This window comes from Papio anubis, chromosome 2, assembly GCF_008728515.1.
Source record: "Papio anubis isolate 15944 chromosome 2, Panubis1.0, whole genome shotgun sequence".
NCBI lineage: Eukaryota > Metazoa > Chordata > Mammalia > Primates > Cercopithecidae > Papio > Papio anubis.
Window position 1 is genome coordinate 176,126,954 of NC_044977.1, and position 16,029 is coordinate 176,142,982.

The window sequence follows — 16,029 nt, forward strand, 5'->3', positions numbered from 1 at the left end:
TTTCTTCCTTAAGCCATAGAGAAATGGAGAAAGAGAGGCTATGGTAGTCACTAGTGATTTTCACTAAATAGTTATAATTCTCTGTTAAGAGTTCACAGATAAAATCAAGGATATCCAGTTAAACTTGAATTTCAGACAAAAAACTAATTGCTTAGGTGTAAGTATGCCTGAAATATTGCACAGGGCACATTTATTCTAAAATTTATTTATATGAAATTCAAATTTAACTGGAAATCCTGTATTTTTATTTGCTAATTTCTGGCAACTACTCTCTGTCTTCTGTGTATAGTGGAATCACATTTCCCTACCTCTTCAAGAAGTTGAGTATGATCAGGGGACTTGCTTTGGCCAATGAAATGACAGTGCAAGGTATTTGAGTCACTTCAGATGGGAAATTGCTAAGAGCTGGTGAACAATTTTATAGAGAAGAATGACCAACTAGTCCACCTCAGGCAATCAGTATGAGGGGGAAATAAGCCTTTGTAGTTTTAAAGCACTGAGATTTGGGGGTTGTTATTTCAGCATAAGTGGATAGTATCATGACTAGATATACAAGTAAAGATTAAAGGTGGGAAAATAGACATGTATATATGTAAGATTGAAAATAAACTTCTATTTAGAATTTACTGACCAGACTAAGTCACAGACTTCACTCAAGGTTAAGGGGAGGTACATAGAAGTGGAAAAAAAGCAGAAATATGGTGAACAATACAAATATAACTACACAGAAACATAAGGGCACAGTGGGAGAGAAAAAAAAATTCTAAGTAAAAAGATCTTCAAATTTGATAGCAATAATAAAAGTAAAAATGTAAATTTTAATATATGTTAATAAAACAATAAATAGCATTTAAAATGAGACAAAGCCTATTTTCAAAAAGCAAACACATTTCAAAATTGTGACTGACATGACTGGTGGCCAATCCAATATTCATGGTCTTTCTTTTCTTATCATGGGAGACTTGGTTTTATTTATTTATCTATTTTGTGGTTGCTAGGAGGTAATATGCGCATCTGGTTTTATTTTCCAACCTCTTTTTCAGAGAAGAGTTGTCATGTGACATAGTTCTGACCAATAGGAAGTGAGTAGAAGTCCCTGGGTGGGACCTCAAAATGGTCCAAAGTCGGCAGGCACATGCTTTTTGTTCTTCCCATTCTTTTTAGCTGGAGTACATTTATAATACTGCCACAGCCAATTTACAACAGTAAGCAAGAGCCTAAAAACTGTGATGGATGTGTAGAAAGAGAGAAGCAGCTTGAGTGTCAACTTCTTTTAATATGAGAAAAATAAAATCTTTTTATTTAAGGCACTGTATGATGGAGAGTCTTTTAATTGAAGCCAACTAAATTCTTAACATACACACAGTTTAAAAAAAAATATTTAAAACACCAAATGAAAATGGGCAAAGTATATCTATATGCACATTTGCTTTCACAAGTCCCAATTAAAACTTATAATAAAATGAGGAAATACCTTATATTCACAATGGATTGGGGGCGAGGTTTTGGGGAATTATAATTATGCCTTGCTGGTGGGATTGTACTCTTGCTCCATACTGGTAGAAGTTATTTTGGAGAGTACACAGGAAGCATTTTACAATGTACAGAAGTTTATGCCAAGCAATTCCACTTCTAGAAGTTTGTCCTATGGAAACATATAGGTATTTGAGTTAGTGTTCTGAAAGCCTTTATAAGGTTTTATAGTAAAACCGTTAAAACAATGTGTCTAAATATCGAGGTTGCTTGCATCCATCAGAATAATTTTATATAATTAAACTTATTCCAGAATCTTATACATAAATATATAAATTAGATAAATTTGCAGCTGCCATGATTGTGTTAACATACAAAAGCCCAGGATATATACGATATACATCACCAACAACACAGGTATGTATGCATATATTTCGTTAGCATAGAGTTTCATTAGCCTATATGCAACTTGTTTTTATAAAATTAATATGATACCCTGCCATTTTAGCACATTCACATTTACCACAATCCTTATTAATAGCTTTCTACTATTTCTTATAGTCTTTCACACAAAATTTTACGGTTGCTTGTAGTCTTATCTATTATAATTCATCTTGCTATTTGTGCTTACTTCTATTGCTTTTAATTTTTCATTCTTTTTCCCACCCTGAGGTCAGATTTGGTCAAAAATAGTTTAATTTTTTGACCCGATTCTTTAACACTGCTAGAATGTAGGGCACAGTCTGAGGTTAAAATGAAGTGTGTTTTGTTTGTTTAAATTAACATGTTAACCAATTTCCTTTGCAAAGTTCACTGAATTCGATATCTGTATACAAGCCTTTGTATGGGCATGTGTTAAGCTACAGATCTGAAAGTTAGACATCTGAATAGAGTGATATAACCTTTCAGTATTTCTCCAAGGGGACTTTATGCACTTGTATAAGTGGTCAGAATTCGCCGTATCACATTTGTAAGATAAAAGCATCTCCTGTTTTTTTTTTTTTTTTTTTTTTTTTTTTTTAATGAGAAGGCTATTGAGGGCCATACATCTGTCAGTGTTACATGTGATAGAACACTAAATAACTGCATTTGACTAGAACTGTCAAAACAGGATAATGGATGGCTTATCTAGATGGATCAAATTGTGACAAGACTTTCTGTTTCCTCAGGAACCACCTTTCCTCACTTTATTCTAAAGCCCAAAGGATGCATGAGAGTGTTAGATGAAATATAATCAGAGAAGACTGAATAAGAGAAAGTGGGCTGAGGGAAAAAATAAAGACATATTCCCAAGGTTGCCTTTGATCTTCAAAAGGCAAAATGCCCTTTGGATCAGAGAGCTGCAGGACAAGGCTTGGGAAGTAGAACCCAGCACAAGCTAGCTACCACTTGTGTGAAGCCAATTGGAGTACTCTAGGTATATTCAGAGCTGCCTGCATTTCATATTCTGAAAAACTCCTCCACTAAAGGTGGTGGTATTCTCCTTTTCATTTTTCTGTTCATTTCCAAACTCATGACTCTAACTTTGACTCCTGTGTAGCCACAATTTGTCCCTCCGGCCACAGAGGTCACCATCACAAGCCTGAGGTGACATGATGAGACACTATTTAGAAGTCATGCTTTTAATTGAGAGCCCTGCCACAGTCCCAGTCAGCCCTGACATCATAGGGTGTTAGGGAGGAACTGCTTTTGAAGTAGCTGAAAGGTCATTTCTTCCCAGACAAGGCTTTCTGAAATTACAGCCTGGGAGGAAAATGGCTTCATGCCAATTTTAATACATGTTCAAACTCAAGGTTCAGCCTCAGAGGCCCAGAAGATAGGAATAGAGGGGGAAAAAAAATGTGCCTTTGATGACTGTTCTTTCTTTTCCCTTTTGCCTTGTTATTTTACTCTGCTTGGGAACTGAAAATATTTCTTACAGCTAGCCAGAGAGGAAATGGTGAATATACAGCACTGCCATTTTTTTACTTGGGTTTACGGATTTTGCTAACTTCAAGTCTGAATTATTAAATTATAGACAATGAAAGAAATAACTAAAATAATTATAGTTTTAGCATTTGGACAGTATCCTCAAAGGTACTAGCTTTTATTTCAATTGTTTTTCTTTTTTTTTTTTAAACTTACTATGTGGCCAGGTACTGTGTCTCGAAGAACAAAGAAGAAATAAGACATAGTTCTTGCCATCTCAAATATTTCAGTCTGGTATTGTATAGGAAGAAAGTTAAATTAAGCATTTCATATGTTAGTTAAATAGAAATGTTTCTGTTATTTCAGAGTATCATCTAAAGTCCTCGAATTAAGAATAATAGTGGCTAAGCAACCCCACATTAGAAAGTAAAACGCTAAGCCATCTCTGCAGCACCTGTAAATTGGAGAAGTCATAAGCTAGCTATACCATTTGTTTGGAAAACTGGAAATTTCTTTAAAAATTAAAATACACTTAACCTATGGCCTAGCAATTTCTCTCCTGGATATTTATCTAAAAAAATGAAAACATGTGCCCATACATAGACTATTATGCAAATGTTCACAGCAGCTTTGTTCATAATAGCCCAAAACTGAAAACAAACTAAATATACATCAACATGTGAATGGATAAACAAACTGTGGTGTATCAGTAAAATGGAAAACTATTCAGCAATTAAAAAGTGAACAAACTACTGAAAAACACAACAAAACAAACCTAAGCAAAATAATTCTCAGAAGCATTATGTTTAGGAACAGAAGGCAGACAACAAAAAATATATATCCCATGATCCCATGTATATGAAATTCTAGACTGGGTAATCAAATATGATAGAAAGCAGATTAGTGGTTGCCTGTGGTTAAGAGAATGGGGTTAAGTAGACTGGGGATTAATTGACAAGGGGCATGAGAGAAATTTTGGAGCATGGAAATATTCTATACTGCAACTGTGGTGGTGGTTACAAGGTCGATTACTATAACTTTCAAATGCGTACATTTTAATGGTATATAAAATGTATCTTAATAAACTTGTATTTTTAAATAGGTAGTTATGCCAATATTAGTTCTCCAAGTTATATGAGAAAAAGGCTAATAATTCATTAGCAATTTGGAAAATTAGAAGATTCCTTTAGAGAGAGACCATTGTTGTAGAAGGTGAGGTATTTCCTCTTATCATAAGCCAACTGATCAGAAACTTTGAGGGAACTACTCACTTAACCTGATATTCCGTAGAGATTGTGGAATGTAATGGCTGATAGCTTATGAATGAAATATCTATATCTGAGAGGATGGGCAGAGTGTCCTTCTGGGCTGTAGAATTAAGAGGCACGGTTGCTGTGGGAAGAGCCTGTACTTCCAGAGTTTGATGAGTCAAGGATGTGTGTTTCCTTCCTGAAGGCCTGATGTGGATCTCACAGAGAATAACTAAACTTGGAGTGTCTTAGAAGCAAGTCTGTCCATGAGGAGCTGCTAAAGGAGTGGGCCATAACAATTCAGTGGCTGGGATAGGTGTCGGTGTTAATTAGTCATCTAGAAAAAGCCAAACTGTGAGATGTAGATACCCACAAAAATGCCCTAGAGAAGAGTCAAGGTTTGCTTTTGGACGTAGAAGTATTTCAGAAACTACTAGGTTATCAATGTACCTCACAAGTAAGCTGCATCTGTACCATATCTCTTCTTCACCAACCCCGTCACCAGCGAAGAAACAAAAGTGGCACAAAACGAGAAGAATAGAAGACTGTGCTAGGCCATTTATGAGAATCAGACTCAGAGATTGAGATATGATCATGGAAGCAGAGGTCAGAGTGATGCAGGACCACAAGCCAAGGAATGCAGGCACCCTCTTGAATCTGGAAAAGGCAAGGAAACAGATTCTTCTCCAGAGTCTCCAAAGGAACACAGTCCTGCTGGCCTACTGTGGACCCCTGGCCTCCAGAACTTCAAGATGATAAATTTGTATTGTTTTAATAATCCACTAAGTGGCTTTTTTGTAATTCATTATAGTAGCAACAAGAAACTAATACAAGAGATAGCCTAGATTTTCTAATATTGCAAGTATATGCAATACAAAAATCTAGATAGCCTAGATATTTTTATAATATTGCAAGTATATGCAACACAAAACAGTTTTATTTGGGAAAAAAAAGCTGTTTTACTATTTGGGTTCCAAATTTTTGGAACATATTTGTTTCATGTTTCATAAAGTTAGTTGGAAGTCTATATCCATTATGCACTTTATTGAAGATGCTTTCCCTCATCTCCCAGTTCTCCTTCCCCCCTTTCCCCACTATAGGCTCTCAATTTCTCCTTTATAGCACATATCAGAGTCATAATTTTGTAAACTTTTTATAAATTTTGATGAACATGCCTTTTCTACTAGAATGTAAGCCCCAGAGGGTCAGAGATCACATATAGTCCTATTTTGTTTCATTTTGCCTTGTTTTGTCTACCACTGAATCTCCAGGACTCAATGTTGTGCATATAGGAGACACTCAATACATACTTGTTGAGTAAATTAAAACTGACTGAATAAATGCATTCTGCATTTCCTGCCTACTGATATCTTCAGAGGGAGTGAGAAATAGATATTGTATATTGTCATTGTGTAAACTTCTGTTTGTGGTGCATGGGTTGTAAGACTCAGAAACCATTATAGAAACTATAAGGACACACTACACCAGTCAATAGAAGAACTGTGAATCTGATCCATAGAGCCAACCACAAGGTGGCAAGAATACAGCCCAGTGAAAGCAGCTTGTCTTTGGAAGGTTCTTAATATCAGCACACTCTATCAGGAATCATTTTTTTTTTTTTTCTAGGATGAAACACTTTTTAAAGGAGCAATAATTTACTAACTTAAAATGCTAACATGACATCAAGAGTTCATCTCATCACTCTTCCTGGCTCAGGGTCAAAATATTAAACTCCTTCTAGGCAAGAATCCCTTATCCAAGAAACCTTAAGCGAAAGACATTAAATAGCCTAACTCAGTAACTCTTTGTCTAACTTCGTCCCCATCAAAACTTGGCTGAGCTATAAGACAGACAATGAGAAACACACCTTTAAAGATATGTAAGAATGTTAGAGGGAAGTTGAGGCCTAGAAATTGAAGAAAACCACTTGGGCCAAAGGAGAGCCGGTGATGTTGGTACCCTTTCTTTGTCACCTCCACATTCATCATTCCCATGAATAGCTAACCAACAGCTTCTACCTGTCACTGTATTCCTAAGGGCTTTCTCTGGCCTCTGTACCCTGCTGGCGCATGCACACACACACACATTCACACACATACACGCACAAACACAAACACACACAACAGGCCAGATAAGACAGAGGTAACTATCTGGAGCAGCACTCAACCAATGATTGATGGATGTTGCTGAATAAATGCCCTAGTCCCCTTACTCCTTGGTTGGGGATAGCTGAGGCATGGTCTATGCTGTCTTCCAAAGTTCCAGCCTTCAGTTTCCCATAGCATGTGCTCATCCTTATGGGCTTGCTTTCCTTCTATGTCCTACTTTCTTTTTTTTTTTTTTTTTTTTTTTGAGACGGAGTCTCGCTCTGTCGCCCAAGCTGGAGTGCAGTGGCGCGATCCTGGCTCACTGAAAGCTCCGCCTCCTGGGTTCACGCCATTCTCCTGCCTCAGCCTCCCGAGTAGCTGGGACTACAGGCGCCCGCCAACGCGCCCGGCTCATTTTTTGTATTTTTAGTAGAGACGGGGTTTCACCATGGTCTTGATCTCCTGACCTTGTGATCCGCCAGCCTCGGCCTCCCAAAGTGCTGGGATTACAGGCGTGAGCCACCGCGCCCGGCCTATGTCCTACTTTCATATTCCCCTACTGGCGCCTCCTGGGGTCACTGCAAGACTATGAAGGGTATCAGATTTTACTCTACTTGCAAGGTAATAATTAGCTTAGCACAATATCATGGAAGCTGGTAAAAGATACGAGATTCCTGGGTCAGATACAAAGGGATGTATTACAGCAATAACAGTGACCAGAGCATTAGTGCACGAGCTTGTTTTCCAAGCCCCAATCCTCACAGTGTGACACCAAGAAAACCAGGTGACACCTGCACACTCGGGTCGTGTTATAGGAGATGAACCTTCACTTCAAAGTGAGACATCTTTACTATATTGGAAAGTAAAAAGACAAGCCAAACCAAAATAAATCAAAGGCATTCTTGCTCTGTGAAGGGAGACATTATCTCTGTCTCCCAAGGTTGTTTGCTATATAAACAACCTTGAAAAGATAGTCCAGATGAAAGACAGTGACTCGGCTCACAAGATGTATAGAAATGTGAGATGCCTGTGGAGAAATGTCTTCCAACAATCTCTTTCCAAATAAACTGCTTGTGCTTAAATCCTTCTCTCAAACTCTGCTTCTGGGGGAATTCAAACAAAGAAACAGAGCAGGAAGTAACTTTTTAATGTTCTATAAATTGTATTATTATTATATCTCTTCTTGATCTTAGTTTCTTAGAATCCTCATTTTGAAGTTACTGCATAATGACTTTGAGTCTCGTGCATAATCTGAACCTCAATTTCTACTTCTGTAAGGGTAACTAATGGGGTAATAGGAGGGTAATGAATATCATAGGTGATGATGCACCTAGAAATAATTTTGAACTTGAAGCACTATATATTGATTGGCAGATAATCATAATCTTGAATATTGTTTTACTATTACCTATGAATGAAAATTAAATCTTGGATTTTTATATTTTTAATTTCTGAGACTTACTTTCAGTTCTAAAAAAATTACCTTATTAGATTTCAGGCCAAAAAAATATGTAGGGTAATTTCTTTCTGAAATTGGAAAATGAGCCAAATCTGCAAGGCTTCCCTCTGCCCTTTCAGTGACTCTTGACTGTCACTCCCATCCTTCTCCTACTTCTGCCCCAACTAGGCCTAGACACATCGTACAAAACCCTGGTTGTTGCAGCTCTTAAATGATCTGGCCAACCCAGATTCCAACTGAAGTAACAGTGGAACAGTCAGCCTGCATGCTTGATACTTCCTCCTGCTAGGTGTTAACAGCTTGTCAAGGCTGAGCAGATCAGACTGGTAGACAATGACATCAATATGCCAATAGGCCCCTGCTTTCCTCCATCTGCTGTAAAAGGTGCATCAGCAGCATTTGTGTTGTGGGATAGAGAGCTCAAGGCTAAATTCCCCCGTCTTACTCACACTTTCCTTCAGGGATCCACGTTTCTGAGACCTGAAGTTCAGAGCAACTTAAATCACTATCTGCCCAAACATGTTGACTTTTGCCAATATTTCTTTTTCCTTCCTTCCTTCCTTCCTCCCTGCCTCCCTCTCTTCTCTTTGTTTTCCTCCCTTTTTCCCTCCCTCCCTCCCCCATCTCTCTTTTAAATTCAAGTGTGTGAAGAATAAGTAGATAGCAGCAACTATGGGGGCTGGGAAAGATGACTCTGGCAGAGAAAAAGCAACCTAGGGCAGGTCAATTTCCCCATCTCTCATTCTCTCATATAAATATACGATATAAGAATACAGTATAATATATGTGTAATATCTTTTTTATAATAAACAGTAAATTTTCTAGAATATTTTATTATTTATATGGTAATATGAATAGCACAGATACTCATGAATTCATCAGCTTATATATAACATTTATAGTCAGATTTATATGCTCTACTAAATGACTATATTATGTAATAAAGATATATTTGTTAAAAATACTAGAAAATTTGAGTTTTTCTAGTATTTTCTTCGTAAATTAAAATTTACAAAGTTATAACATGGACTATAATGACTACAATTGTAGCAAGAGCAGTGGTAGTAGTCAATAATAACAATAGCAGCACTTTGAGTTCAGTTAATCTTCCTGTGACTTACATATATTATATCATGGAATCCTAATGACAATTCTATGAAGGAATAGTATTTTCCTCATTCATATAAATGAGGAAACTAAAGTTTAGAGTTATAAAATAACTCAGTTCTATCAAGGTCACCTACCATGTAAGTGGTAAATATCAGATTAAAACACAAATTTGCTTTATTCTAAAATCCTCTGCTCTTAACCACCAAAAAGGCAGTTAATAGCACCTGTCTTCCATTTTAATCTCATTTTTGGGAAGACCAGGTTTATCTATGGTCATTTGATTTGGCGAAATTTATGAAGTCACAAGAAGGAAAATATCAGTTCCCAGATTAAGAAATCTATATAATTTCACCCTTTTTAAATAAAATACAATCCACTTGGAGTAACCTAGTAAAACATTTTTGTCTGATGTAATCATTTCTAGATATTAATGATAGAAAAGCATTTTAGAGGGCAGAAAAAGTGGCAGACCACCCACAAGAACTCTTGGATATTGGTGTACTAACCCTTAAAAGGAATTTTGATATATTCACAAAATTCTGATGAATTTGAGAGCATTCTGATGCTAATGCTCACTCAAAACCACCATCACCAACTGCACGTGCTTCAAATAACCACATCAGGACAAACAGAGACAAATGCATATTCTATTAAAATCCCAATGTTCTTCTTTTGCTAATTTTAAGAAATAGAATACAATCGTAAGGTAATTGTTGGAAGTGATTTTAGAAATCAGCCAAACAGGATGGCATGTACCTATAGTCCCACCTACTCAAGAGACTGAGGCAGGAGGATTGCTTGAGCCCAAGAGTAACAAGGCCAACTTGAGCAATGTAGTGAGATCCCCATCTCCAAAAGAAAAAAAAAATTGTCTTACCTAGGCCACTTTTGAGGCTGAGGTGGGAGGATCTGTTGAGTCGGGGAGGTCGAAGCTTCACTGAGCTGTGATCATGCCACTGCACTGCACTCCAGCCTGGGCAACGGAATGAGACCCTGTCTCAAACACACAAAAAGAAAGGCATAGACTCTTGTTTATAACAAGGGAACCAAAGATATTCAAGGGCAAAGCTAATCACCTCTTTCATCCATCCTTCTCTCCAATGACATTCTACTGAAAAGATCACTAGCAATGGCTGAGTATGTGTTTTCATTCTTTCATCCTTAAAAGTAATAGCCAGGATACATACATATATATACACACACACATATATATACATGTGTACATATATATGTGTGTACTTATATACACGTATATGAAGGAATAGTATTTTCCTTATTTATATAAATGAGGAAACTAAAGTTTAGAGATATAAAATAACTCAGCTCTATCAAGGTCACCTACCATGTAAGTAGTAAATATCAGATTAAAACACAAATTTGCTTTACTCTAAAATCTTCTGCTCTTAACCACCAAACAAGGCAGTTAACAGCACCTGTCTTCCATTTTAATCTCGTTTTGGGGAAGAACAGGTTTATCTATGGTCATTTGATTTGGCAAAATTTTTGAAGTCACAAGAAGGAAAATATCAGTTCCCAGATTAAGAAAACTATGTAATTTCACCCTTTTTAAATAAAATGGTATATATATACACACATATGTACATATATATGTATGTGTATATATATACATATCTATGTATGTATATATGCTGGTGAAATATGTATACACACATACAAATAAGTTTTTGCTTGGTGGTTTTCACAAAATTCAAAAATACTGTTTTTCACTTTGGCAAACAAAAAAAAAACAACAGTTTATCAAGGATGGACATTCATACCAGCCATTAGCTATAGATCAAACTTTTTTTTTCAATTTCTTTAGACATATATGCACATAAACTACATTTTTTAACCAAAAAAGTGTTCATAGAATGAATGCGAAAAAAATTTTAAGTATACACTTTCTCTCTCTCTCCCTCTTGGTTTACTTTTCCCTTCCTATGCTTGTCTCTGTTTACTTTACTCATCCCCCCACACCATCCTCAAGCTGTGTTTAGGCTAATTTGTGTTAGTTTCTTATATTCATAATCATATAAAATCTATATATGGATACACATACATAAAAATATTATATATCTAAATTTAAAATAAATTTTATTTTATATATTTGAATTTCACAACATGTTATAGGATACACGTACATAGTAAAATGGCTACTACAGTGAAACAGAATAACATATCTATCATCTTACATAGTTACTTTCATAGTCAGTGATTTTGAGTAATACCGTGATTATTTTACTCTATTTCATGTTTTTATTGTATTTTTAAATAGTGTGAAGTATTCAAAACATAGCAAGTCTGAAACATAAAACATACACATTGTTTTCCCTAGAGACAATCACTATTACTAGTTTCTTGTGTGTGTTTTCCCACAAATAATTATCCAAACGTAAATGCTAGGGACTATAAGATACTCACTGTTTGGCACTTTAACTTTCCCATGTAATAATATTTCTTGTGATGTGGTGGATCAGAGTGGTGGGAAAAGCTATAGGGAAAGGACGCAAACCTTCTGAAAGGTCAGGTTTTGCAGAGCCCTGGGGGAGAATAGCTGAAAGCAACTGTCCTATAACTCTGAGGCAGAGGGCAAGGAGTAAGTACAAGGGAGTGTAGGGAAATTTATCTTAAACAGGCTTGTTTATATTGACCAGGAACTGACCTTTGATCATCCACGCCCATGCACGAGACGTTCCCTGAAAGGGGAACAATAAATGTTAATTACCTACAGGTTGCGTTTGCTGCAGGTTTTCAGCATTGCGCCTGCACTGAGTAAAAGCAAGCAGCTCCAGCTTCCTGGGGCTGCTCTGTGGTCACTAGAGCCAGGCAGTCACCTAGTTGTTCTTATGCTGCACACCTGTGTCTGAGTACTCATTTCATCAGTCGGCCAGGGTCTGCAGGACACACCCAGCACTTGTGTATGGAGTAGCTTTATTCACTTTACTGGCTGCATAATATTTCAACATATGGATGTACCAGAACTTATTTAGCTAGTCCCATATGGCTAAAATTTTCTTGTTTACAAACTCTAGCTCTTCCTAAAGTGTAGCATTTAATATTGTCCAAATGATATTTTGTACATGTGTGAAAGAATGCTTGAGGAATAAATTCCTAGAAGTGGAATTGGTATGTCAAAGTGCACATGCTTTTAAAACGTTGAATAACTAGTTTTTAGAAGATCTTAGGTGAGAAATCAGATATTAAGATTTCTTCCACAGTGCTATTTCAGACTCAAAAAATTCAGTCTTCCCTGAAGAAACTGGAATTTTGCCTGGCACAGAAATCAAGGCTAGGATTTCCCTGAGATTGGAAAAAAAATCTCTCTTAAACTCGCCTCCTCTTGCGATCCTCTAAATATTTCAGCGGGATGAGGAAAGGGGCAAAAGCCCTATCCAGCAGGCAACTGGTTAAGGCTGAGTTGTGTGTGGGTGACCGGAGAAGGTCTAGTTATTTTCAGGCACCAGAACTTAGGAACCTGAGAAAGGAACTGGCTTTTCTATACAGATGAGTGGTTTGTGTCTCACAGAAGGACCAGGTTTTACTATTCAAATCAGAATGAAGAACCACAAGAACCAAAGCCGATTAATTAAGGGTTTTCTCTGACTTTAGAATGAGCTATGAGTTTCTTTTATTTTTATCTTTCACTCATCCTCTTCTTCCCCCTATGTAGCTCTCTGTATTTCAGTTCCAAAGTGGGACTACTTGGTTGAATTTTTTCTGATAGGATCAGAGCCATCTGTTTATCAACGTGTTAGATTCAGAAGACTACTCTTTTTGCATGTTATTCCTTAACAGAAGCAGAGATATTTCACTTTTGCTCTGTCGCAGCTTCTGTTACCGGATTGACATGCTTTCTGCCAACTGCCAGAACATGTTTTTCTTTGTCCTTTTTCTTCTTTGTTTTTCCCCTAGCAGTGCAGCAATAATCTTAATGTGCTGTTGTGTTTGAATAGTCAATTTAGGCTGACTATTAAAATAAAATAGCACATTATAAAACTACATTGATGAGTGCCCTCCAAATGGTAGATGCCATGGAGATAGTGTTCTTTTAAAGGGACAAGAGAGCCTGGGGCAATATGACTGTGTTATACCATCATCCCCAAACACAGTTTGTTTTTTACCTTTTCTGTTGGTTTCTGCTTGCTGAGATACCCAATTCCGGGCGGCCACTGAAGGGGCAGCACTAAATGAGAGTGTAAGCCTATTATCCAGTGTGCAGTTCCCTGTTATCCCAGCACTGCCTCACCAGAAAGAACTGGAGAAACAATTCTGTAGGGAATCTCCAAGTTTTTGTATGCCCTTAGGCAGAACACCAGAGTTTGTTGTTGTTGTTGTTGTTGTTGTTGTTTGAGACAGGATCTCACTCTCACATCCAGGCTGGAGTACAGTGGTATGGTCATACCCCACTGCAACCTCCAACTCTCAAACAATCCTCCCACTTCAGCCTCCTGAGTAGCTGGGACTATAGACATGTGCCACCACACCTGGCTAATTTTTATTTTTGTATTTTTTGCAGAGATGGGGGTCTCACTATGTTGCCCAGGCTGGTCTCAAACACCTGGGCTCAAGCAATCCACCCGCCTCAGCCTCCCAAAGTGCTGGGGTTACAGGCATGAGCCACTGTGGTCCAGCCCAGAAGTATCTTTATGTTAATATAGATCTAGGAGAAACAGCAACATTCATCCCTTGTTGGTTCCAATTAAGAAACCAAGTAAGAATTAAGCAAAATGAGAATAGATTATATTTTCACCATCTACCACTTTCAGTTCCACTTTCTTTTTTTTTCTTTTTTGAGACGGAGTCTCACCTGTCGCCTCCCAGGTTGGAGTGCAGTGTCGGATCTCAGCCTCACTGCAGTTCACCTGGTTTACTTATTCTTCCTGCCTCAGCCTCCCGAGAAGACTATAGGCCCACACCTCGGCCTCCGGGCTAGTTTTTTGTATTTTTTTAGTAGAGATCGGGTTTCACCGGGTGTTAGCCAGACAGTTCTATCTCCTGACCTCGATCCACCTGCCTCGGCCTCCCAAAGTGCTGGGATTACAGCCTTTGAGCTAATCACCGCCTAGTTCCACTTTCTTTCACTTAAACCTTGATCATGGACTCCTTGCTTGGTTTCGCCCTTTGACTTTGACAGTCACGTAGTCTACTTTCTAATGGTTCCCCAGATTTTAGAGATTTTTCTACTTCTCCCTTCAACGATTTTCTTTTTTCTTTCTTCTTTTACTTTTTGTTCATTCGCAATCCTTCATTTCTGCCAAGTGGCAATCGTTGCATATAAGAGCTCCCTGGATATAATGGTCAAGGGAACAATATGGCAATATATTCAGAGAAATAGTTTTGGTCCTGGGAAGAGGGAACTGAAATGCTGGTTCAGTCACTCGCCACTTACACAGTTCAATTAACAAGAGCAGGGTCTGCTCTAAAGAAAATGACTTCTTATTTCAAAGTTAGCTCGGGAGAAGAAGTACAGGTTTCCTGCCTTTAAGGGTACCACTTCACTTTCGAAGCAGAAAGTGAGCAATTTTTTTTTTTTTTTTTTTGAGATGGAGTTTCACTCTTGTTGTCTAGGCTGGAGTGCAGTGGCCGGATCTCAGCTCACTGCAACCGCTGTCTCCCGGGTTCAAGTGATTCTCCTGCCTCAGCCTCCCAAAGAGCTGGGATTACAGGCATGCGCCACAACGCCCAGCTAATTTTTTTGTATTCTTAGTAGAGATGGGGTTTCTCCATGTTGGTCAGGCTGGTCTCAAACTCCCGACCTCAGGTGATCCACCCGCTTCGGCCTCCCAAAGTGCTGGGATTACAGGCGTCAGCCACTGCGCTGGGCCGAAAGTGAGCAATTTTAAAGGGGACCTAACATGAACTGCCCACGGGGGTAGGGGGGGTGAGCAGATGAGGGGTCCACATGTTAGCTTGGTGCCTTATCTACCCAGCTGGTTCTGCTGACACTTTCCTCTTCCTCTCGGGCAGGTAGACTTTGGATTATAAATAGATGGTTAATCTCTTCAGGAAACCTCCTGCTGGCCGAGAGTTCTTTTCTGTGGCTCCTAAGCACATAGTTAGAACTTGCCCTATAGGGAATGTCTGGTGAAGGGGAGGTAAAAGGCTGTATTTGCATTTCTGAAGGGCTAAGTAGGAAGTGGGGTAAAGGAGGAAAAAGAGAGAGAGAAAATAAACTATCTCTTAGAAAAATGGGGGTAGTCCAGATGACTAAGCTCTGATTTTTTCTTATCTTGCCCACATTCCTAAGGGGTCTGGGAAGTCATGCCTTACAAACCATAAATTCTCATCAGTTGCTTTTATTTAACCATATAGATCATGACTTACTTTCCAATCTGCCTCTGGCATAACAAGACAAAGGAGAAAATCAAAATATTTTACCCCAAAAAATGTGACAAAGGAGAAAATCAAAATATTTTACCCCCAAAAATGTGACAAAGGAGAAAATCAAAATATTTTACCCCTAAACATGTTTCTTTGCCATATCTTGAAATGGCCTTGCTCTGTAAAGAATCTCTATTGATATAGCTAGATCTTTTTCTTCCTGGCCTTCCCAATCCTGAAGAGATTAACTGAGAGTCTAGAACCTTTTAAAGGTCTGAATAGGGAACATTTGTCATATATTGTCTCTAAGGGCAGCCACTATGAGACTTCAAAAGAACCCTGAGGTCTCCACAATCTTTCATCTTAACTTAAACATTTCCTTTCCATTGATCCCAGGTCTTTAGACAAATCCATCCAATTG

At 38.0% G+C, this 16,029-nt stretch overlaps 1 long non-coding RNA gene across 1 annotated transcript; it reads right to left on the reverse strand.

Annotated features, from left to right (window-relative positions):
* Positions 1 to 836: 836 nt before the first annotated feature.
* On the reverse strand, positions 837 to 13,645 carry LOC108584406. The gene is made up of 3 exons (XR_001899429.3): positions 11,709 to 13,645; positions 10,165 to 10,280; positions 837 to 1,645 (listed from the first exon to the last, which is right to left on the reverse strand). It is a non-coding gene; the product is annotated as an uncharacterized LOC108584406 (long non-coding RNA).
* Positions 13,646 to 16,029: the final 2,384 nt, after the last annotated feature.